The sequence below is a fragment of the Trichechus manatus genome, unplaced genomic scaffold, assembly GCF_000243295.1.
Source record: "Trichechus manatus latirostris isolate Lorelei unplaced genomic scaffold, TriManLat1.0 scaffold00235, whole genome shotgun sequence".
NCBI classification, from domain to species: Eukaryota; Metazoa; Chordata; class Mammalia; order Sirenia; family Trichechidae; genus Trichechus; species Trichechus manatus.
Window position 1 is genome coordinate 1,630,746 of NW_004444171.1, and position 22,665 is coordinate 1,653,410.

At 39.9% G+C, this 22,665-nt stretch overlaps 1 protein-coding gene across 3 annotated transcripts in view; it reads right to left on the bottom strand.

Annotated features, from left to right (window-relative positions):
* The window catches only part of GRB10 (growth factor receptor bound protein 10), a 258,555-nt gene that overhangs the window by 200,227 nt on the left and 35,663 nt on the right, over nt 1-22,665 (bottom strand). The window contains exon 3 of one of the 3 annotated variants that reach the window (XM_023743079.1): nt 15,761-15,822. The exons of the other annotated variants lie outside the window; for them this stretch is intronic. The gene's annotated coding sequence lies outside the window, so the exon portion shown is untranslated. The remainder of the gene's footprint in view (nt 1-15,760; nt 15,823-22,665) is intronic. 3 annotated transcript variants of the gene reach the window in all.

A 22,665-nucleotide genomic window follows, 5' to 3' on the forward strand; every position in this document is an offset into this window, starting at 1 on the left:
TCTTCTAGGATCAACAGTCTAGCTCCTTAACCATTCTCTGACAAACACCCTTAGCTCCCATGCCCATCTCTTCCTCTGGTTTGCTCTTCTAGAAAGACGTAACTCATCTTCTTAAATGCAACTAGCCACGTCAAGGATCCCTGTGTCCAACACATTGCACGTGGCTGGAGAAAAGTCACAGAACTGCAGTAAGTGGACCTCTTTCTATTTTTGCACAGCCACAAATCTAAAATGGGCATTTAGGATGGCCAAAAATTCTGTATTTCCCTAGGAAAGTTATGTACTTTCCAAAATGTCTCTTTCATAGCTTCTCTTATCTCTACCTCGAATGCTGCCCCCGCAGCTGACCACGTTCCCTCAGACTTAACAGAAGCAAGACACCCAGATAAGAGCCAGCGTGCCTGCCACTTCAAGCTCATCTACTTGCTGCATCTTCCTCACAGACCTAAACAGTACCTGACGTCAGTCTTTTTTAACTCTTACATACTTATTAACCCCCCTATTTGAGGACTGGAACTTGGTCTTGTTCCCTTTTATATCCCCAACACTCTGAATCACACCTAGAAGGGACTCAAGAAATATTTGCTGACAAGACTAACAGATCCCCTGGGTGGTGCAAACAGTTAAACGCTGGGCTACTAACTGAAAGGTTGGCGGTTTGAATCCACCCAGGGGCATCTCGGAAGACAGGCCTGGCAATCTATTTCTGAAAGATCACAGCCACTAAAAACCCTGTATGGCACAGTTCTACCTGACACACATGGGGTCGTCATGAGTTGGAACTGATACAGCAACTGGTTTGGTTTTTAATAAGACTAAATAACACAATGATTGATGGACAGGTTAAATAATAAAATTTAATTTAAAAAATTAAAATAAAAAAAGAGGTTTCAAGTCTTAAATCATTTTAGGATTAAAAATAAAAATAAAAAAAACTGTACCTTCCATAAAAACCAGAAGATTCCACTCTTCATGAGGAAAAATATAATTGAGCAACGTTCATGAAATACTAAGATAATCATTTGTAGAACTGAAAACAAAGTATTTGCATTCTAAAGCATAACAGAAGGATAAAAATGAAACTAACAGCACTTTAAACATCAAAGGGAAAATAGAAAACGGGCAGATTGAAGAAGCATTTAAAACAGAAAACAATTTGTGACAGAAGATGGATGACATGTAGCCATGTCAACCATCCAATTCCATTCTTTTCACAATAATATTCAAAATTATTCTCATTAAAAAAAAAGAGCCAGGACAAATTGGAACAGAAAAGCTTTAAAAAGAGCTAGAAAAGGGAGTGACAGAGACAGAATGGGCAAAGATGTCTGAATCAAACACAGATTCAAACAAAACGAACTGGGGCTGAACCGGGGCAGCAATGACGGCAAAGTACAACTTAAAGCAAAGTGCTCAAATTTCAAAAGCATGACACGCTGATAAAAGTGTAACTGATAGTGAGTGAAAAGAGTATTAAGCCCTTCTCCTCCAAATAACAAAGCAACAAAATACACAAATCTGAAATTATAAAAATGTATGTTATACTTCAACAAAAGTTTACATTAGAAGCAAACAAAACTCTAAGACATCCAAAGAGAAACGGAGAGAAACTAATTGTTGTTAGAGACTTTGGTTCATTACTTAAGGCAGAGGAAGGAATCAAAAAGTAAAATGCGAATTAAAAAAGAAAAAGCGTAGCACTAGGCTTAACAGAGACTCTGATGTGTAATGAGATAGAACGAATAGATATTTATGAAAAGATGATATTTGCAAATGTACAGAATATACATTTACAAACACCTGTAAATTTATTATTTCAAAAAATATTAAGCCACAGAGAATATCAGTTAGTTTTTAAAAGATTTCTGGAACTAAAGAAGTTAGGCCCCAAGGGAAAACCTTTGAGAGGATGGACTCTGCCTCCTCGCCTGCGCAAAGACTCAGACAGGACTCTACGTCCTGGGGCTGAGCCAGGAGCTGTCAGCGAACATGCCAAGTGACTCCATGCTCTAACTAAATACAACAAAACTAGAAATTAATAACGCATGCTTAAAAAAGAAAAAAAAAAAACCTCAGCCATTGGAAAATTAAAAACAAGCTCTGGCTTGAATAGTGGGTGTAAGCCAGAAATTAAGAATATAATAATAAAAATAGTCTCTAGACAACTAGGACAATGAACAAAACCCCATGTGTCAAGATAGAGAAAATGAAGCAAGAAGAGGAAAACTAATCCCATGACTTTTGTATCTCTTACCAAAAAAAGAAAATAAATCAACAGTAACAAGAATCCATCCTTAAAGAAAACAGAAATACAGTCATAAATAAATGAAAAAGAAAAAAAAAAGGAAACCTATTAAAATCCAAGGACAATAAAAGACACGTCTCTTACAAATAAATCAAGAAAAACACCAATAAAAAAGATTTTAACAAAAGAAAAGAGATATAATGATTGCTTTAATAATTTGATAATTTTATGGACATGTTACTGTTGTTGGGTGTTGCTGAGTCGATTCCAACTCACAGCAAGCCCATGTGATGGGAGTAGAACTGCCCCATAGTTTTATCTGAGCAGATCACCACATTTTTTTCCCACAGAGTCAATGGGTGGATTCAACCACCAATCTTTCGGTTAACACTTAACTGTTGTACCACCAGGGCCCCTCTTTACAGACATTATTAAAAAAATAAATTTTGAAACTTCAATGAAATTATAATTTTTATAAAAATAATCAGAATAAGGTTAAACACTTTAATACAGAAAATATGGATTCACCAAGAAAAAACATTAAGAAGAAAAGAAGGAAGAAAGCAAAACGGATCATCACAAGAAAGCAGCCAAATACAAAGAAAAAGCAGAATAAAACAACGAAGAAGATATGAAACACTTAAAAAACAAATAGCAAAATGAGTGAGGTAGACACTTCATTTTAAGTAATAACCTTAGGTCTAAATGCCTCATGCAAAAGACAAAAGAGTGGCAGAATGGATTAAAAAAACATGGTCCATCCTTTTGCTGTCTACAAGAAATACACCTTAGACATAAGGGCACAGACTGAAAATAAAAGGATGGAGAAAAATACTCCATGTAACCAGTAAACAAAAAAGAGCAGGGGTGGCCATACTGGTATCAGATAAAATACTTTAAATCAAAATCTACTCCAAGAGATAAAGAAGAGCACTAAATCAAAAACCAAACCCACTATCATCGAGTCGATTCCGACTCACAGTGACCCTATAGTGGCCATAATAATAAAACAGTCAATCCAGCAAGAAGACATAACAATTATAAATCTATATATACCTAACAGCAATGCACCATAATAGATGAAACAAATAGTAATATATAAAAGGAGAAATAGACAACTCCACAATAATAGTAGGGGACTTCAACACACCACTTTCAATTATACACATAATATCTAAAAAGAAGATGACTAAGGACATTAAGAACGTAAATAAAACCGTAAGACAACTCACTGGACCTAATGGACAAATACAGAACACTCCACCCAGCACTGAACAATACACTTTCTTCTCCAGCCCACATGGATCATTTTCCAGAACAGACCATATGCTAGGACACAAAACAAGTCTCAACAAATGTGAAAAGACTGAAATCATACAAAGCATCTTCTCCGACTGTAACGGTATGAATGTAGAAATCAGCAACAGGAAAAACAAGGGTTAAAAAGTAAATACATGGAAACTAAGTAATACACTACTAAAAAACTACTGGATCGTGAAATAAATCAAAAATGAAATTAAAAAATTCCTAGAATCATACGAAAATGAAAACACAACATATTAAGACCTTTGGGACACACCAAAAACAGTACTCAGAGGGAAACTCACAGCAATAAATGCCCACATTAAAAAAGAAGAAAGATCAAAATCATTAACTTAAACTGATAACTTGAACAAATAGAAACCAAGTTAAGGAACGAAACTGGTGACATTCCAACGATCCAAGAGACAAACAAGATCATAACTGATTAGTATGAAAAACTGTACTCCAACAAATTTGAAAATCTAGATGAAAGGGACCAATTCCTAGAAACACACCACCTACCCAAGCTAACACAAACAGAGGCAGAAAATTTAAACGGAGTCATTACAAAAGAAGAGATTGAACATGTCATCAAAAAACTGCCAACAAAAGAAAGCCCAGGACCAGATGGCTACACTGGAGAAATCTACCAAACATTCAGAGAAGAGATGACACCAATCCCACTCAAGCTCTTCAGAAACACAGAAAGGGAAGGAACACTAGCCAACTCTTTCTACGAAACCAGAATAACCCTCATACCTAAACCAGGCAAAGACATCACACAGACAAAAAAAAGAAAATTACAGACCAATTTCTCTTTTGAACATTAAATGCAAAAATTTGCAACAAAACTCAAGCCAACAGACTTTAGCAACATATCAAAAAATCATACACCATGAACAAGTGGGATTCATACCAGGATTACAAAGGTGGTTCAACATTAGAAAATCAATCAGTGTAAACCACCATATAAATAAAACAAAGGAAAAAAAACCATATGATCTTATTAATCGATGCAGAAAAGGCATTCGATAAAATTCAATACCCTTTCCTGATAAAAACTCTCAGCAAAATAGGAATAGAAAGGAAATTTTGCAACATGATTAAGGGCGTATGTGGAAAAACAACCGCCAACATTATTATACACAATGGAGAAAGGCGAAGAGCCTTCCCTCTGAGAATGGGAATGAAATAAGGATGCCCATCATCACCACTCTTATTCAACAGTGTACTGGAAGTCCTAGGCAGAGCAATGAGACAAGAAAGAAAATAAAAGGTATCCAAATTGGAAAGGAAGAAATAAAATTATCTCTATTTGTAAGTGATAATGATCCTATACACAGAAGGCCCTAAAGATTCCATAAGAAAACTGTTGGAACTAATAGAAGAAATTTAGCAACACTGCAGGGTGTTTAAGATCAACACATACAAATCAGCTGGGTTCCTCTACACTAAAAAAGACTACTCTAAAAAAGAAATTAAGAAAACAGTGTCATTTGTAATAGCTCCCAGATTGATAAAATATCTAGTAATTAACCTAATCAGAGACATAAAAGACTCACAATGAAAATCATAAAACACTACTACAAGAGACTAAGAGACTAAAAGAGACCTACAAAAATGGAAAGACATTCCATGCTCATGGATTGGAAGACTTAACATAGTGAAAATGTCAATACTACCCAAAGCGACGTACAGATATAATGCAATTACAATCCAAATTCCAATATCATTCTTTACTGAAATAGAAAAACTAACCACCAATTTTACATGGAAAGGAAAAAGGCCCTGAATAGCCAAAGCAATATTGAAGAAGAAAAAGTAGGAGCCCTCAGAGCTTTCCAATATCAAAAGACACTATACAGCTATAGTAATCAAAAAGGCTTGGTACTGGTTCAATGATAAAACACATAGATCAGTGGAAAAGAATTGAGAAATCAGAATTAAATCCAGCCATCTAATGATTTTCTACAAGGGGGCAAAGTCCATTCAGTGGGGCAGAAACAGTCTCTTTAATAAACAGTGCTGGCAAAACTGGATAGCCACCTGCAGAAAAATGAAACAGGACCTATACCTCACACTATACACAAAAATTAACTCAAAATGAATCAAAGACCTAAATGTCAAACTTAAAACTATAAAACTCCTGGAAGAAAACGTAGGGAAAAAACTATGGGACCTGTTGTTGCCAGGTGCCGTGGAGTCGGTTCCAACTCACAGCAACCCCGAGTACAACAACTGCCCAGTCCTGCACCATCCTCACAACATTGTTATGCTTAAGCCCATTGTTGCAGCCACTGTGTCGAATCATCTCACTGAGGGTCACCTCTTCTTCAACCTAATCTTTTGTAAAAATAGGGTAACAAACATAACAACAAATGCACAAATAAAGGAAGACAAAAAAGATAAATGAGACCTCATAAAAATTTAAAAAATTAGGCTCATCAAAAGACTTTATTAAAAGAGTAAACAGACAACCTACAGAGTGGGAAACAAATCTTCGGAATCAACTTATCCGATAAGGGTCTAATCTCTAAAATCTACAGAAAACTGTAACAACAAAAAGATAAACTAATCTAATCAATGGGCAAAGGACATGAACAAAACCTTCACCAAAGAAGACATCCCAGCAGTCAACAAACATATGAAAAGATGTTCCCGATCATTAGTCATCCCAAACCAAAAAAACTCATTGCTGTCAAGTTGATTCCGACTCATAGCAACCCTACAGGACAGAGCAGAATTGCCTCATAGGGTTTCCAAGGAACAGCTAGTGGATTTAACTGCCGACCTTTTGGTTAGCAGCCATACGTCTTAACCACTGCGCCACCTGGGCTCCCATTAGCCATTAGAGAAAAGCAAATCAAAACTACAATGATATACGATCCTACCCCAGCTAAAATGGCACTGATGAAAAAATAACAATAATAAGAGATAACAACAAATGTTGGTGAGGATGTGGGGAGATTAGAACCTTTAACCATTGCTAGTGGGACTGAAAAATGGTATAACCACTATGAAAAACAGTATAACACTTTCTCAAAAACTAGATATAGAACTACCCCATGATCCAGCAATCCCACTCCTAGGTATATACCCTAGAGACCAAAAATAATGACACAAACAGACACATGCACACCTATGTTCATTGCTACTTTATTCACAATAGCAAATATAAATGGAATAACCAAAGTGTCCATCAATGGATAAATGGATAAGCAAATTGTGGTACATACATACAATGGAATACTACACAACCATAAAAAACAAGGATGAGTCTGCAAAACATATAATATGGATGGACCGGAGGGCATAACGCTAAGTGAAAAAAGTCAAGCATGTAAGGACAATTATTATATGATCCCTCTTTTATAAGAAGACAAGAAAAGATAAATATCAAGAAACCAATGTTCATTGGTGGTTACGGGGTGGGGGGAGGGGAAAGTATGCTTTAGATCATAGACATTTGTTATTTTTTATTTTTGGTAATGGGAAAAGTGGCACCGAATATGGAGGTAGTGAGCACAACCAAAATAAAAATGGGTGTTTCAGCACATATGGATGGATATAAGCATATTGGTATATGGGTAGGTACATGTGTACACAGATGAGAATAAACAGAAGTATCTTTAAAAAAAAAAAAAATCCATTGCCGTTGAATTGATTCCGACTCATCGCGACCCTACAGGGTAAAACTACCCCATGTAGTTTCCAAGGAGCGGCTGGTGGGTTCGAACTGCCAACCTTTTGGATAGCAGCCAAGCTCTTAACCACTGTGCCACCAGGGCTCATAAAGAGTCTATAAACCAAAAACCAAACTCACTGTTGTCGAGTCAATTCCGACTCATAGGGACCGTACAGGACAGAGTAGAACTGCCCCATAGAGTTTCCAAGGAGCGCCTGGTGGATCTGAACTGCCGACCTTTGGTTAGCAGCTGTAGCTCTTAACCACTATGCCACCAGGGTTTCCAAAGAATCTATAGGTACGTGTAAATACAAATATGTGGGTACAGGCACATACATTCATTGAAGATACAAATACAGATACTCCACAGATATAATCAAACACTTTCCAGGATTGGTTTTCTGGATTTGAAAGCTTAGGATCACAGTCTCATGGGACAACTCAGTCAAGTGGCATAACATAGTTCACAAAAATCATGATCTGCATCCTAGTGAAGTGAATAGCGTCTGGGGTCTTAAAAGCTTACAAGCAGCCATCTAAGACACAACTACGAGTCTCTACTCACCAGGAGCAAAACAGTAAGAAAGTAACCAGAAGCTCAGAGAAGAAACAAGTCACACAAGCCACAACCTCATCTACCCTGAGACCAGAAGAACTAGATGGTGCCCAGCTACCACCACTGACCACTCTGACCAGATCACAATAGAGGATCCCAGACAGAATGGGAAAAAAATGTAGAGCAGAACTCAAATTCTTTTTTTTCCCTTTCTTTATTTTTATTTTATTTTGTTAGTACTTTAGATGAAGGTTTACAGAACAAACAGTTTCTCATTAACAGTTAGTACACATATTGTTTTATGACATTGGTTAACAACCCCACGACACGTCAACACGCTCCCTTCTCGACCGTGGGTTCCCTATTACCAGCTTTCCTGTCCCCTCCTGCCTTCTAGTCCTTGTCCCTGGGCTGTTGTGCACCTTTAGTCTCTATTTGTTTTACGGGCCTGTCTAATCTTCGGCTGAAGGGTGAACCTCAGGAGCGACTTCATTACTGAGCTAAAACAGTGTCTGGGGGCCATAGTTTCAGGGTTTCTCCAGTCTCTGTCAGGCCAGTAAGTCTGGTTAGAAGTCAAATTCTTATTAAAAAAAAAAAAACCTCATGCAAACTGGAACAATAGAGAACAGAGGACTCCCTGAGACTATCACCCTGAGTCACTCTTTAAATCTAGAACCAAGCCTATCCCTGAGATCACCTTCTAGTGAAACAGCAGAGTGGCACACAAAGTGAAGGATATTACCCGTTTAAGATCAGTGCTCTACTTAAAAATCATCAGTATGAGACCAAAAGGTCAACAATTACTCAAAAGCAAAGATGAGAAGATAAGGGGACAGAGAAACCAGAGTACTGGATCAAACAGAACACAATCAAAGAGAATGCTGACACACTGTAAAAAATGTACCTAAGGTCACTGAACAACCTGTGGGGAAACTGTCAAACGGGAACCTAACTTGCTGTGTAAACTTTCACCAAAAACTCAGTGAAATATTACTTAAAAAGAAAATATGGAAGATGAAATTGAGTAAAACCAGCCTTCTACCCTTCCTCCAATACAAAGAAGGCCGTAGACTAGGATGTTCTTACTAATCAATTATTTCAATTTGTCAAGGAAAAAACTGATTCCCAAGTGCTTGCTTGTACCACTCTGACCTAAACCAACCTGTTGCCAGACAGTCGATTCTGACTGATTTTTTTGGATGTAGATCACTAGGCCTTTCTTCAGAGGCACCTCTAGGTGGATTGGAATGTCCAACCTTTCAGTCAGCAGCCAAGCTACTAAATCAGAAATTCTGGGAGTGGAACCCTGTAATGTGTTTTAACGAGCCCTTAGGTGATGTCACTGGACACTCAGGTCTGAGAACCACTGACCTAGTCCCAACTGCTGACCAAAGGAGGAACTCAGTATTGTCTGAAGTGCCTCAGTACTAAAGTTGAGAACATCTGCTGTCAACAATTTTCTTTGCAACGACTGGTCCTTTTTATGATGTCTGCAGGAACTAAAATTCAGAAAAAGTCTCAGTAAAGCTTCTAAGAATTGTATCTCACTTTTTGAGGACTGGACAGAGGGACTCCTGCTACCACTCAGCCAACTGAAGTAAAAAATAGAATCAGTTACTCAGAATACCACAACTGAATCCTAAGGTCTGGACTCCTAACTGGAAGCTTTACTCAGTATGTTCTCTACCTTTTAAAATTCTATTTTTTTTTCCAAATATAAAGAATCCCTCTTAAAACATCGATTTTAGCATTTCTTCCACAATGCATTGATGGAGGTGCAGAAGGAATAGGTCAGATTGTAATTACATTTGAAAGAATGGCCTCATCAGTTCAAGCTGCATGTCATCAGTTACAAGGATCTGTATTTGACCAAATGTAGCGAGAAGTAGCTTTGATTTTATATTCTCAGTATTTTGCAAAAGACTTGCTTAGACTATTCAACGGTATCAACATTTTCTTATGTCTACGGGATTGATTCGCCTCCTTGACAGAAAATGGCAGACAAGCAAGATTTTTACATTAACCCATGATTTTAAATATGTTTTGATGGCTTTGAAACTCAAGTGGAAGTGAGAGCAAGTGGCATCCTGAGTGTGATACGTTATATTCACAGAGCCATGCCGATTCATCACAGCCACACCGCATGTTTTACTTCTATTTGTTTTAAGCCATCTATCCTCTCAACAGTCCTGTGTGGAAGACAAAATCATTACTCCCACACAACAGACAGGCGGCTGAGAGTTTCAGAAACTTGTCTGAAGTCACTCATGCCGGGCAGTGTGTGATTAGTATCCGAGCTCTGTTCTGTCCACTCCAGAGTCTGAGCCCTGAACTATGATGCAAACTCGTCAATAACAGGCCTCAGTACACGCCCACTGGGGAAGCACCAGGGAAGCCAATGTTAGAAATTAGTTTTCATTTTCTAGTTACCCCTGCCAACTGGGCATGGGGGGCCTACAGTTTTGCCAACAATTTCATTCAGCCAGTATCAACAGTCAACATCCCTAGAAGTGGCAGTCAAGAAATCAGACGACACACTGCATTGGCCAAATCTGCTGCAAAAGATCTCTTTAAAGTTCTAAAAAGCAAAGATGTCACCTTGATGACTAAGGTACACCTAACTCAAGCCATGGTCACTTCATATACATGTGAAAGTGGACAATGAAAAAGGAAGCTCAAAGGACAATTGATGCATTGGAATTGTGGTGTTGACCAAGAATACTGAAAATACCACGGGCCGCCAGAAAAACAGACAAATTAGAAATACAACTAAATGTTCTTCAAAACAGAGGATGGAGACTTGACTCGCTTAGTTTGGACATGCAACCAGGAAAGACCTATCACTAGTTAAGGACATCATGGCTGGTAAAGCAGAGGACCAACAAAAACAAGGGAAACCTTCCATGAGATGTATTGGCACAGCAGCCACAACAATGGCCTCAAGCATACCAATGGTCATGAAGACAGCACAAGACCTGGTAATGTTTCCTTCTGTTGTGCATAAGGTCGCCACGAGTCAGCCAACTTGATTGCAACCAACAATACAGAGACGTGAAGGTCATGCATTAAGCACAGGACCAGCACAGGACATAACTGCTAACCCAACTCCAGAAAGGTCCTGTGAGGAATGGCCCACCTGATTTGAGATGTACATCACTGGACAAAGTCAAGAAAAATGTGAACGAGAATGATCACAGGAAATAGCCTAGGCTTCACACAGGCAGAGTCCTCAGGCCCCTCTGCCAGCAGATGCACAACCAGAGCCAAACAACAGTAGCCTTCCAGCACTGAAGACGGAGGTGGAGGTGATCAATGAAAACTTCACCTGCAGCCCTTTTACATCCCACCTGGCAGGAGTGAGAGCAAGCCTGTACAACGGATCAGCGTGTGCAGTCACCCATCTCAGCCTAGGACAGCTCTTTGGGTGATACAAAAGGTTAATGTGCTCAGCTACTAACCAAAAGGTCAGCGGTTCAAGTCCACTCAGAAGAAAGACCTGGCGATCTACTTCCAAAAAATCAGCTAGTGAAGACGCCATGGAACACAGAATTCTACTCTGACACACGTGGGGTTGCCGTTGAGTCTGGGCTGACTCAGTGGTAACTAGTTTGGTTTAGGGACTTGAGCTAGGACCTATACTCCACTGAGGTCGCCTGCCTTAAAGGCTTTATGTCCCCAAAGCTGTTAAAATGGACCAAGAAATAGCTTAATCATAAGGTCAAAGGCCCTTATTCTAAATGACCCCTAAATTTGACTCTGAGCCTCCTGACAGCCAAGGCAACAAAGAAAATAACAATGGATTATATAACCATCACTATCCAGTAGATGGAAGCATCAATTCAAGTATTAAACCCATTTTTAAAATGTACTGCCAGAAAAATAAAAAAATTATGATGACCGCTGGCAACGTTTGGTACATGTCCCTCTAGCACAAACCAAAAAACCAAGCCTGCTATCGCTGAGTCAATTCTGACTCATGGTGACTCCGTGTGTGTAAAGTACAACTGCACTCCATATGGTTTTCTTGGCTGTAATTTTTATGGCAGCAGACTACCAGGCCTTTCTTCAAATTGACAACCTTTAGGTTAGCAGTCATATGCAAATTGTTTGCGCCACCCAGGGACCTTCTCTCTAGTCTGGGGATTTACAAACCACGAGTCATTGTCTGCGCCTATAAATGGAGCACAGCCTCTCCCATTCACTTAGGTACTGTCTACAACTGCTCTCACACTGCAGTGACAGAGCTGGGTAGTTGGCAAAGTGACTGCACGGTCCATGAAGCTAAAAATATTTACTATCTGGCCGATTATAGAAATAGCATACCAATCTCTGCCCTGATCTTTTATTCCACATGTAGCTGAGTATAAGAATATAACAGAAGTTTAAAAAAACTACACAACTGTCACATATCAGGCTCTGAAAGGCACCACAAGTTGGTTTGAGACCCCAGAACTCCACTTCAAGGAACACAGGAGGTATTATGTTGACCTAGAAAATTTCCATCAGTGTTACCAGTCCTACCTTTGCCATGGAGACATTTCACATTTCAGTGATACTAATATGAAATATCTGTTTCTCACTTATATTCCACCATCCATCCATCCGTTTGTCATACTAGGGTGGCTTGTATGTTACAATGATGCCAGAAGCTATGCCACCAGTATTTCAAATCCCAGCAGAGTTAACCCATAGTGGACAGGTTTCAGAAGTGCTTCCAGACTAAGACAGACTAGGAAGAAAGTCCTGGCGGTCTACTTCTGAAAAGTAGCTAATGAAAACTTAATGGATTACAACAGAACACTGTTTGATGCAGTGCTGAAAGATGAACCCCCTAGGTTGGAAGACCCTCAAAATATGCAGTGTGTCAATAATTGATCTGAGAATACCAACAATCATGAAACGGCACAGGACTGGGCAATAGTTCTATGTACATGAGTCTACCATGAGTCGGAGCCAACTCAATGGCAACTAACAAGCTCTATTATCACTCAGAGTACCCCCTCATACACACCAGCCCACCAAACCCAGGGTAAGTTACTTATGAAATGTAGTCCCAGATAACCAAGTTAGTCATCTGAGTGGAATGATTCAGTATTTGCTTTTGTTTGATGTAGGAGACATACATGCGTCCATCTAACAATGACTGTCAGACCACGGAGGTCTACAAGGAAAAGACAACAAGCCACAAGGTCACTCAGTGTCCCTCTCTGGAGACTGTAACCTGTTCTGTTGGTAAGTTTGTAAAAACATGCAGAAATGTGGGACGAAGAACTCCACCTGGCCTTTTGTCTCTAATTTCTGAAAACAGCCTCTAGAATTCCCAAGCATTCAAGGTGCTCTTTTGTTTTTCTGTAACTGCCACATAACACTTAAAAAAAAAAAAAAAAAAAAATGTGCAAATGAGTTGGGAGTCCCCAACTAATCACCTGGCAACAGGCCTTAGAACAAACCCCCACCCCCACCCTCTGCGGCCTGATGTTTGTTAGCAGGGTTAAATAATGAGATACCTTTCTGGGGTGAAATGTTAAATACAGTGTTATATATAATTTTACAACAGTAGCAGCCCAATAATAATAATAAATAAATTTTAAAAATAGAGAAGCAGCAGTTGATACTACTAAATATCTTGTGGAGTAAGTTCTCTTGGTTTAAAGTTTAGGGTCAGGGTTTTGAGGGTCTGTCCAGTCAACTGGCCTAATACTGTTTTCAGAGCCTCTGTTCTACCTCCTAGTTTAGTGAGTAGTGCCTGGGGTCTTAAAAACTTACAAGTAACCGTACAAGATACAACTGGTCTCTATTCACCTGGAGCAGCAAAGGAAGGAGGAGACTCAGGAAACAGAGAAAGAAATGGATTGCAGGTCTAATAGCCTCCATGAACTATTAACCTTCATTGTCATGAGACCAGAAGAACGAGATGGTGCCCAGCCACCATTAGTGAAAGTTTTGATCAAGGACCCAACAGATGGAGCCAAAAGAGGAAAAATGTGGAACATAATTTCAAATTCTTATAGAAACTAGACTTACTAGACCCACTGGGACTGGGGAAACTCTAGAATCTATTGCCCTGAGATAATCTTTAAGCCTGGAACAGTATTCCATAAAGTCATCTTTAAACAATAGTTTAGCTCAACTAGTAAAGAATGTTCGCCTTGAGCAGTGGGCTCTTTTTAAAGAATTATCCACATGACATCAAAGTGACAGCTTAACTTGAAGACAAAAAGGAGAAGTTAAGGGGACAGAGAGTGTAAGTCAATGGTGGTGAAGAAATAATGGGTAGAGATAGCAAGAATGGTGATATAATGGAAGAATGTAACCAAGGTCACTGAACTGTACATGTAGAAAATGTTGACTGGGTGTATGTTTTGTTATGCACATTTTCAACAACAACAAAAAAAAAAAAAAACAACTATAAAGTGGCTGCAGAGATTATTTAGTACCAAATGTGAAGATTTAGCACATCCCGTTCGATATTTGTTGAGCGCCCATTACATTGCGGAAATTGACAGGAGTGAGGTAGACCTGAGTAAGTCTCAACTAAAAAACAAAAAGAGAGAGAGAGAGACTTTTCTGCGTTGGCACCAAAATACCTAATCACACCCCTTCCCTAAGGTGGGCAGATGGGAAAGTCTACATTGTGCTCCACGCGGAGTGTTACGTAGGCTTTGGGGTATAACAGTGGCTGGGGAAGGGGCTTTTGAGGTCCCTCAGCTACAGTGCTAGGTGGAAGCATGAGTAGCAGAGTCTTCAGCCCACTTAATTAAGTGTACCTAGCCAGGGGGGATCGGCTGAAGGTAGACCCCTTTTTAGTCTCTCACCTATGATGCTAGGTGGAGACACACGTAGAAAAGTTTTCCATCTCTGCCTAGACATCTTTTGAGCCGGGGGACCACTCATTTTTGAGCCAGGGGACCACTCATCATGGAACTTTCCCTGCTGTATACTGTCTGCTGTTTTGTGTAAGTAATAAAAGCTACTTTCCATGTGCTAGCACTCTAGGAGCGTCTTGTGTGTTCAGACTCTGACTGGAAGGACATGATATTCATGGAGGAATTACTATTAGTGATTGGTGCTCTTTTTCTAACGGCCTTCTGACTATTTAGGAATCTGGGACAACCTGTGAGTATATCACAAAACTAACAGTCAATTTCTGCCCATAGTGTCAATGATAGATAATATAGTGAAAGTTGCAAAGTCTTACATTATCCTTGACCAGGTTTACAAGATTAAAAAATTTTACGGTGGTCACCATCTAAGTTGACTTAATGTCATAATCCTGGGAACTCTACAACTCCTGGGGCTCTTACTGCCCCAAACTTGATTTCATAACAGTAGCACTGGAATTTTAAGTTTCATCAAGACATGTTTGCAGTATTTTTGTTGTTTCATGTAGCAGGGAATAAGATGCTATTTAATAGATCCAATTTAGCTGCATGAGGTTTTTGTTATTTGCTATGGATTGAATTCTGTCCTTCTTTAAAAATATGTGAAGCCCTGGTGGCGCCAGTGGTTAAGCGTTCGGCTGCTAACCAAAAGGTGGGCAGTTTGAATCTACCAGCGGCTCCTCAGAAATCCTACCAGACAGTTCTACTCTGTCCTATAGGGTCACTATGAGTCTCGACAGCAATGGGTTTTAAAAATATGTGTTTGAATCCTAACCCCCATGGCCTCTGGATGTAATCCCATTTGGGAACAGAGTTTTCTTTGTTATGTTAATGAGGTCCTATCAGTGTAGGCTGTATCTTAAACCTAATAACTTATGAGATATAAAAAGAGTAGATTAGGCACGGAGACAAGCAAGCTGACACAGGAGAGACAGAACCCATCTGAAGATGAGGAAGGCAGGAGTCCTCAGGCCCAGGAACTTGAAGGACTGTCGGCTACTAGCAGCTGAAACAGACAAGAAAGGGCCTCCCCCTAGAGCCACACGCTGAGTTCCGACGTCTGGCCTTCTGAACTGTGAGAAAATAAATACCTGTTTTTTAAAGCCATCCACTTATGGATTTTCTGTTACAGCAGCACGAAGAAATGATGACACTGTTTCAAAAGAATCAGAATGGATTTGCTTTAAATATCAATTTTAATTGAAAAAGAAAATCTTTCCTGAAAGATAATTAAAACATGTTTGTCCTTGGTATACCTTGAATAAGTCTCAACTCAGGGAAAGATGTAAGTCTCCTCCGAGGAAGTGTAAGTTCAAAATTAAAGCAATTTACATTTTTATCCACTGAGGATCAGGATTTCAATTAAATAAAGGGAAGAGTACTATACTGTAAGGTCAATGAAAAACCATCACCCAACCTCAGGGATGATGGTGACACTTAGTGATGGTCCGTCCCAGGCGACATAGAGAAGGATAACGGTAATGACCAAAAATAGAACTTCAGTAGTTTTACAAAGTGTTCTTTCACTCTTAGTCACTCACTCTTTCCCCAAGGCAGCAATTCTCCCAGCTCTTTTCAGATTACCCCGAACTTCCCCCCAATACTTCCAAATGTCCCCCTCCCTCCCTGCAGAAAATCTAAACCACTTCAAAAAAAAAAAAAGAAAGAAAACAAACCTCAAACCTGTTGCCGTAGTCAATTCTGACTTGTAGCAACCCTATAGGACAGAGTAGAACCGCCTCATAGGGTTTCCAAGGAATGGATGGTGGATTTGAACTGCCAACCTCTTGGTTAGCAGCCAAGCTCTTGACCACTTCACCACCAGAGCCTGTATATCAACTAGTCCCTCCTGCTCTCCTGGTATCAAGTCCCCAAAGGCTTCCCCTGAGCCATTGCCTGCCAGCACTGACTCCTGGTCACCGCCTCCACCTCTTGTTCTCTCCATTATCCTACCCTTTTCTCCGTACCTCTATTTTCAATCTCTTCCTCCCCACTACTCCCTTCCCTTGGGCCTATGAACATTTTTGTGCATTTCCTATATTAAAAAAAAAAGAAAAGCAAGCTTCTCTTAACTATTTCCTCCCCTAGCTTTGGCTGTCTCTGCATTCTTCAGCAAACATTTATAAAGTATACTCTAAACCCGCTACCTCCAATTCCTCAAATCAACAGTCTCTCCGAAGCCCCACGCTCTCCAGTAAAATTCTCTCGAAGTCCTCCAAAGATCTCATGCCTATGACAACTCTTTTCTTGATGACTCTTGGTGCCTTGGCCCACTGACTTTGCTGAAACTCTTCTTGGTCCACACATGCCAATTCAGTGTAGGTCTTCCCCAAGGCTTGCTCACTCCTTGACCTTGTTTTATACTCAGCTCCATTTCCCAAATGATCTAATTCACCCCTGTAGCTCCAACTTCTATTTCCACATGGGTATGCCTCCAAATCTCCTTTTTCCAGCCCTGGCCTTTAATAAGCCGTCTGCCTGCAATTCCACCTGCCTCCTAGTCATCCCTACAGAACAACAAATCCAACCTGTCCAAAACAGAAGTATCTTTCCCCATTACACTAGCTTCTCTTACAAATTACCCACCATAGTTAATGGTAGACATTCAAAGCTTCCCCTCACCCCACTGCCTGTCAGTTCAGCAGCCCCAAAATCTGTTCATTGCTTCATTTCCAATTCACTGCTATGGCTCTGTTCACCCATTCAGCTGTGTAAAAAGCATCCCACATGCCTACTGAACTTAAAATGCGATGGAAGAGGCTTGTTCTGGCCCCAACCTTCCTTCATGTCCTTTCTCAATGCTCTACGATCCATCCCCACTGAACCAATAGTTCTTAACTAGGGTTACATTAGAATCACCCACAGACCTTTCAAAATCCTGGCACCACCCACTCCCCCCACAACCATCTGCAGTGAGACCAGGGTATCATTATTTTATTTAAAATATGTCCAGGTAAATTCTAAGGAAGAGCCAGAGTTGAAAGCCTACAACCTCTTCCCAGCCATGAGCAGTTGGCACGCTCCCTCCTGAAATCTCCTCATTCTCCACTCCCTACTCTGATTATTCTTAATCCTACTAGTATAATTGGATATAAAAGTCATTGTTTTGTTCCAATAAAAGTGGAAACAATCTGAATGTCCAACTCAAGGGATATGTGTATATATTTACACCGTAAGAATACCCAAATGCATGTGTATATTCCACGTACGTAGGCATATATCATAAAGGTACATGTGTGCGTCAACATACATAGGTGGGAGCTGTTAACAGAATCACGTGCAGCTTGAAAGTTTTAAACATATGGGAAAATGCTTAAAATACAAGGTTATTATTTTCTATACTACACATCAGTTCTCTTATCATTCTCTCCTGAATCCACTTCAAACAGGCTCTTACCCCAAAACTCTCCTGAACCTCCGGACCACCAACGACTTTCATGTTGCAACAGACAAAGGTCAATTCCCAGTCTTCATCTTATTACACCTATTTAAAATCACCTCCCTCCTCAGGCATGCTGTTCAGCAGGCTTCCAGGATGCCACCCTCCACTGCTTTTCCTTCTCCCACACTGGGCTTCCCCCCTCAGTCTCCTTTGCTGGTAACTCCTCCACTCCATGACCTTTAAATATCTAAGGGTCCCAGCACCCACTTCTCAGGCCTCTTCTCCACCTACGCTCATTCCTTTGGTAATCTCACTCATTTTCATTACTTCAAAGATTACCCAAAGCTACAGACTCCCACATTTATATCTTTAGCTCTGTCAGGACAGAGACGGAGGAGGGGGAGGAACAAGAGGAGGAAAGGAAGAGAGGGAAGAGGGGGGAAGAGGAGGAAGGTGGAGGGAAGAAGAAAAACCAAAGGGTCAGAGTTAAGGAAAAATCATGTTTGAAAAATACTTCATCTCTCCTCTCCCCTTGACAGAGTGCTCGTGAAAAGCGAAATATCACTTACAAAGGGGCCTCAATAAAACTAAGTGCTGGTTTCTCCTCAGAAGCCATCCAGGCAAGAAGGCATGGGATGACATATACAAAGCCCTGAAAGAAAAGAACTGCCAACCAAGAAGTATATATCTAGCAAAACTGTCTTTCAAAAATGAGGGCAAAATTAGTACATTCTCAGACAGACAGAAATTAACGGAATTTGTAACCACCACACTGGCCCTAAAAGAAATACTAGAGAGAGTCCTCCGGATAGAAAACAATGATGTAAGACAACAACCCGAGATAAAGACACATGACAGCATCATCCAGATTACTGCAACTGCTGTCAGTAAGTTGAACACCTGTAAAAGACTGAATTGGCAAAAGTCGTGTGATACATGTATTTACAACAACAACAAAAAGTGTAGCTGCTGAGACTGCTTGTGTACAACCAAAAGCCTCATGGAAATTGGTTCCTTGGCTTCCAGGTTTAGGGTCACGGTTTCATGCGACATCCCAGTTAACTGGCCTATTAATATGTATAGTACTTCTGTTCTACCTCCTAGTTCACTGCATACTGCCTGGGGTCTTAAACGCTTTGCAAGCAGCCATCCAAGGCACACAATTGGTCTCTATTCACCTGGAGCAACAGAGGAAAAAGGAGAGTTAGGAATAGGAGGAGGAAATGGAATGTGTAGTTAATTGCCTCCATGAACAACTGCCTCTTTTGCCATGAGACTAGAAGAAGTGGATAGAGCCCGGCTACCATTACTGAACATTTTAATCAAAGATTCCATAGAAGAATCCTGATCAAAAGGGGGAAAATGCAGAAGTTCAAATTCTCATGGATTCTAGACTCCGGAGCCACGGAGGGTAGATGAACCCTCAAACTACTGCCCTGAGATAATCTTTAAATCTTAAACCAAAATATTCCCTAAAGGCATCTTAAAACCAAATAATAGTTTAGCTTAACCAGTAAAAAATGTCTGCCTGAGCATTAAGCTCTTTTAAGAATTATCTATACAGGATCAAACGGGCAATAGCGACTTGAAAGATTAGATATGAACCTTAGGAGCCAGTGAGTTATGTTAATGAGGGAGGAACAACTCAGAAAAGGAGGGTGAGAGTGGTTGCACAACTCAAAGAATGTAATTAATGTCACTAAATTGTACATGTAGAAACTGTTGAATTGTTGTATGCTTTGCTGTGTATGAAGCCCTGCTGGCGCAGTGCTTAAGAGCTTGGCTGCTAACCCAAAGGCTGGCAGTTCAGATCAACCAGCCACTCCTCAGAAACCCTATGGGGGAAGTTCTACTCTTTCCTTTAGGGTCGCTATGAGTCGGAATCGACTAGACAGCAATGGGTTGGTTTGCTGTGTATACTCTCAACAACAACAAAATAAATAAAATTTACAAGAAAAAAAAAGGATCAAAGACCTAAATGTTAAAGCTAAAACTATAAAGTTCCTGGAAGATAAAGGGACAAATTATAGGGCCTAATTTTTAAAAAAACTAGATTATCAAACACAACTATAAATGAACAAACAACAGAAGACCAATTAGATAACTGGGATATCCCATGCTCATCAAAAGACTTTATCAAAAGAGAAAAAAGACAACTTACAAACTCGGAAAAAATCTTCCGGAATGACATATCCGATAAGGGTCTAATCTCTAAAATATATAGAAATCTTCAGTTCAACAACAAAAAGACAAACAATCCATTTAAAAAATGGGCAAAAGACATGAAAAGACACTTCACCAAAGAGTACGCTCAAGAGGCCAGAAACACATGAAAAGATGGTCGTGATCATTAGCAAATCAAAACTACAAAGAGATACCATCTCACCCCCACAAAAAATGGCCTGCCTGAAAAAAAAAAAAAACAACAAATAATAAATGTTAGAGGTGATGTGTAAAGACTAGAACCCTTACCCACTGCTGATGGCATTGTAAAATGGTACAACCACTAAGGAAAACGGTAAGGCCCTTATTCAAAAAGCTAGAAATACCTTGTTGTTGTTAGGTCAGTTCCGACTCATAACCACCCTATGTACAACAGAACAAAACACTGCCTGGTCCTGCACCATCCTCACAAGTGTTGTTATGCTTGAGCCCATTGCTGCAGACACTGTCAATCCATCTCATTACAACTCTATGTACAACAGAATAAAACACTGCCTGGTCCTGTGCCACCCTCATAAGCGTTGTTATGCTTCAGCCCACTGCTGCAGACACTATATCAATTCATCTCACTGAGGGTCTTCCTCTTCTTTGCTGACCCTCCACTTTACCAAGCATGATGTCCTTCTCCAGGGACTGGTCCCTCCTGATAACATGTCCAAAGTACGTGAGACAAAGTCTCAACATCCTTATTTCTAAGCAGCACTCTAGATGTGCTTTTTCTAAGAGATTTGTTCATTCTTCTGGCAGTCTATGGTATATTCGATATTCTTCACCCACACCATAATTCAAAGGCATCACTTCTTCTTCAGTCTTCCTTATTCATTGTCCAGCTTTCGCATGAATATGCAGTGACCGAAAACATCATGGCTTGAGTCAGGAGCACCTTAGTCCTCAAAGTCACATTTTTGCTTTTTAACACTTTAAAGAGATCTTTTGCAGCAGACTTGCCCAATGCAATACGTCATTTGATTTCTTTACTGCTGCTTTCGCGGGTGTTGATTGTGGATCCAAGTAAAATGAAATCCTCGGCAACCTCAATCTTTTCTCCATTTATCATGATGTTGCTTATTGGTCCAGTTGTGAGGATTTCTGTTTTCTTTATGTTGAGCTGCAATCCATACTGAAGGCTGCAGTCTTTGACCTTCATCACTAAGTGCTTCAAGTCCTCTTCACTCTCAGCAAGCAAGGTTGTATCACTGGCATATTGCAGGTTGTTAATGAGTCTTCCTACAATCCTGATGCCACGTTCTTCATACAAGTCAGCTTCTCAAATAATTTGCTAAGCATACAGACTGAATAAGTATGGTGAAAGGATACAACCCTGACGCAGACGTTTCCTGACTTTAAACCACACAGTATCCCCTTGGTCTGTTGGAACAACTACCTCTTTGTTTATGTACAGGTTCCTATGAGCACAATTAAGTGTTCTAGAATTCCCATTCTTCTGAATGTTATCCATAATTTTTTATGATCCACACAGTCAAATGCCTTTGCATAGTCAATAAAACACAGGTAAACATCTTTCTGGCATTCTCTGCTTTCAGCCAGGATCCATCTGACATCAGCAATTATATCCCTCACTCCACGTCCTCTTCTGAATCCTGCTTGAACTTCTGGCAGTTTCCTGTCGATGTACTGCTGCAAAAGCTTGTGAGTTAATCTTTAACAAAATTTTACTTGCATGTGATATTAATACCTTATGATCCAGAAATCTCATTGCTAGGTATATACCCTATACCAAACCCAACCCATTGCTGTAGAGTCGATTCTGACTCATAGCAACTCTACAGAACAGGGCAGAACTGCCCCATAGGGTTTCCAAGGAACAGCTGGTGGATTCGAACTGCTGACCTTTTGGTCAGCAGCCAAACTCTTTACCACTGCACCATCAGGGCTCCAATATATATCCTAGAGGTCTATTAAAAGAGACATGGACAGACATATGCACACCTATATTCATTGTAGCCTTATTTACAATAGCAAAAAAATGGAAACAACCTAAGTGCCCTACCTAAGATGGATGAATGGACAAACAAAATGTGGTACATACATACAGTGGAATACTATGCAGCTATAAAGAATAATGAGTCCTTGGACCATCTTATAAACAGAATGAATCTGGTGAATACTATGCTGAGTGAAATGTCAATCACAGACAAATATTGTATGATTACACTTTTTAAGAATAGATACATATACAGAGACCAACACTCACCAAGGATGGGTGTGGGGGGAAAGAGGGAAGCACTCCCAAGAGTGTTATTTCTGGTGATGGGAAAGGTAGCATTGAATGTGGGTGAAATGCACACAGCTTGAACAAGGTAAATGATGTCACTAAGTGTACAAGAGAAAAGGATGTTTCTAGTAAAGGACATCACAAATATAATTTTC